The sequence below is a fragment of the Octodon degus genome, unplaced genomic scaffold (genome assembly GCF_000260255.1).
Source record: "Octodon degus isolate 3935 unplaced genomic scaffold, OctDeg1.0 scaffold00024, whole genome shotgun sequence".
In the NCBI taxonomy this organism is placed as follows: Eukaryota; Metazoa; Chordata; class Mammalia; order Rodentia; family Octodontidae; genus Octodon; species Octodon degus.
In genome coordinates, this window is record NW_004524600.1 from 6,228,576 (window position 1) to 6,232,347 (window position 3,772).

A 3,772-nucleotide genomic window follows, 5' to 3' on the forward strand; every position below is an offset into this window, starting at 1 on the left:
TCTCTCTCTCTCTCTCTCTCTCTCTCTCTCTCTCTCTCTCTCTCTCTCTTTCTCTCTCTCCCCTTATTACATAAACTAAATCAACTTATTATAGGCTAGGGATGTCTCAAATAGTATGGATTCTACTGATTTTTCAATTCCTTCAGCCTTCTGATGGCTGACTTGACTATGACCATAGAAATGGCATTGTCTAGGCACATAGGTCTAGGCACCAGGAGTCACTGACTTCATGCAGGAACCACAGTGCCAGCTTCCTACTGTACATCTCTTCATCTTGGCCTTGCCACAGAAGGATCAGGTATACTTTGTGTGCTGGCTGATTTCAATTTTTTCACCATTTTCCAGAGTGAGGCATCATAGCAGGTCCAATATTTGCCAACCTGGTGTGTTTGGCCATATCTACATGACCTAAACCCAAGCTCTCCCTCCCCCTCTCTCTATCCTTTCCTCAGTCTCTGCCTCCTTCCCTTTCTCATGGCAAGAACTCATGCATTCCTGTTTTATTCTGTGGGTTTATAACTCTTACTACCATTGTACATTTTGATGCCAGAGTTGTCTTAAATTTGGCTAGTGGGAGCACATTCAGGTTAGTTTTTATGTTCTGTTGACACACTTCCAATATACCTTGAAAACTTCCTGATTTTCTAGTCCAACAAATCGTTACAAGATCACTGTGTACATTTCCTGACTTAGCCCTCAAAGCAGGGAGTCTTAGATCCTTTTAATGGTAAATGATTTTTAGTTATTTTATTTTATTTATTTTGCAGAACCAGGGATTGAACTCAGGTCCTTGCACTTGCCAGGCAAGCGCTTGTTCTACTGAGCTATCTCCCCAACCCCAATTTTTATTTTTATTTTTTACATTTTTTGCTGTACTGAGGATTGAACTCAGGACCTTGCACTTGCCAGGCAGTACTCATGCCACTGAGCTATGTCCTCAGCACTTGGTGAATGATTTTTAGAAAACAAGATTTTGGTTAGGTGTGCTCATTGCTGTTGGGATCTAACTACCATAGGCATTCTCACTAGTTAGAACTAGAAAATATATGTGTGCATGTCATTCCCTCCACAGATAAGGAAAACCTTTAGTATGACTGATAATCTACAGTTTCAGTTCAGTACACATGGTTCATTATAGCTTCTCCACCTTCTGTATTTGTAACATCTTTTAATTAATTGTATGATGGATTGATTTAGGGATAGGATCTCAGTATGTAATTCAGGCTGGTCTTGAACTTACTATATAGCACAAGCTGGCCTCAAACTTATGGGGATCCTCCTATCTCATCGTCTGAAAAATGAGAATAGAAGTGTATGCCACCACATCCATCTTTGTCACACTCCTTTTCAACAATGAGAACTCTAACTCCCATTAATATATTTATTTTCTCAACCTCACTATATGAAACTCCTGCCTGACTGTACCCCACTGCCCTGCTCATCACTATTTTCTTTTCTTTTTTTTTTTTTTGCCGAACTGGGATTGAACTCAGGCCCTGTGCTTATCAGCCAAATGCTTATTCTACTGAGCCATCTCCGAGGCCCCTCATCACTATTTCTTTATGTGGGCCACTGATCTCAAGGTTAAAGAACTGAATTATTAAGGAAAGAGAAAGGAAGCCCTGCTTTGTATTTAGAATGGGAATGGAATGTCTTGGGTTTTCATATCTTTTACTTGCAGATCAGAAATATTAGCAACAAGGATCAGCTTAAGAAGGAGGCCTTAGAGATTCTGATTTCATGTCTTACATTCTTCATTAATAGGTTTATAACAAATTTATATATAGGGATGATATAGGACTTCTTGAAATCCCCAAACCCTTAAGTTTCTGAGATTATCAGTCCTTGCTAATTTAGCTGTGCACAGAAGCACAGAAGAGAAGTTTGCTGTATTTTATTAGGTGTTTTCATGCATTTTGCACTGAAAATGTTTTCAAGGTACAGTGTTCATTTTATTACTAGAAATTTCCAACCTAAACACCTAGTTTGAAGATATCGTAACTGAGTAATTCCTGTGAAGTATATGCTCTTACTGGCAGGTGACTTGTTATGTGGCAAATCTAGAATGGACTTCCAGTCCTTGGAGAATGCTTGAGAAAGCTCTAGAAAAGAAAAAGACCACAGGCTTTCTTGAGGTCATCTCATCCTGCTATCTATTCCCAGTGGTGTAAAACAGCTCCTTCCAGTGGCATTTCATAAACTTCTGTGAAGCTACTGGCTGAAGTTCCACAGCAATCCCCACAGGTTCAGGCACCCATTTTGGTCATCTTTGGATGACCATGACCAGCGCACACTGTTATGCAACAGCTTTAGGACAAGGGGGTGGTGATAGGTTTTTCAGCAGTGCAGTAAAAAGATAGGAAAGATGAAAGAAGCCTTTATTAACTTCAAAGACATGGAGAGGATCAAAGGCAGATGGGAAAATCCTCTGACCCAAGACAAGGAAAGTTGACACTTTGTAGACTTTTGCTGGGGGTGGAGTTTGAGGGGTAGTTTCAATTACATGTAAGGAGCTGATTGGGGTCTCTCCTGTGTGTGTGGCAAAGGTGAGAGGAAATTGCATCTAGGGCTGAGGTAGGGAAGGAGGAAGTGGTCATTGGGAACATAAGCTGTTGTTTTAAGGGCTTCAGCCATGTTAGATGACCACCATAATAACTTAGCAGTTCATGTGAGGGCCAGAACCTATCAGATAGCAAAGGGCTATCTGAATATGTTCCTGATGATTCCTCTTCCCAGTGACACAAGAGTTTATCTTATATTGCATGTATTTTTAGGACTCCTGCAATGAAATGTTCCTATGGTGAGCATCCTACTCAGGTTCACCATTTGGGTATAGTTCCTTAGTTGTATGATCAAGGGAATGGTCAAGATTCTTCAGTGCAGGTTCTATTGAATGGCCACAAGCAGCTCTGAACTTCATTCTGATAGAGTTTGAGTCACATGTTCTTCAGAAACAGCCATTCTTTTTTGGTACTAGGGATCAAACTCAGGACCCTGTGCTTGCCAGATAAGGGTGCTTATGCCACTGAGCTATCTTCCACAGCCCAAGACAGCCACTCTTGGAAAACAGTATCTGACATCTTTCCATGCTCTGATATACCTTGGAACTGAGCTTCAGTTGTTCAGTGCAGGGTAGACATTTTCCGTGCACTAATACTTTGGTATTCATAGCACCAATGATATTTATGTTAAGATAAGCTTCTTCAGTTACTTTGACATTCTGTAATGTAACTGCTATGTCGTGGTCTTCAATGAGCCATTGTAAGCTGCCACACAGGTGTCAGCAGAGAACTTCATCTTGTATTTTGCAATCCTCAGACCTGCAATTCTGCAGTTATTGGAAGGCCCAAGTCTGCCTGTGGTAGAACATCTACATATTTAACATGGTAATTATCCTCTAGGCTGCTGGAGCCATTTGTGTACTATTAAAGGATAATGACTGATAACTTCTGCAGGAATGATCCTGGGGTAAAGCAGAGACAATAAAATATCTTATGGCAAGGTAAAATATCATCACTCAGGAGATCCTAGCACAGTTTATGATGATCCATTGTGGAAAGGTGGTTAGCTGACTCTAGCAAGTGGCTGTTTTGATAATCAGTGTGTCCCTTTAGGCTCTACACTGACTTGAGGGTAACCTTAAATACCTTTTAGGAGAAGGCCTGTGTGTGTTCTGACTGCCTGGTCTGTTGACACTCCCAGGTCCCATGCTCTGGGCTTGGTGTTGCCTACAATGTCCATCATCTTCTCCATCCTTTTTTTTTTTTAAATT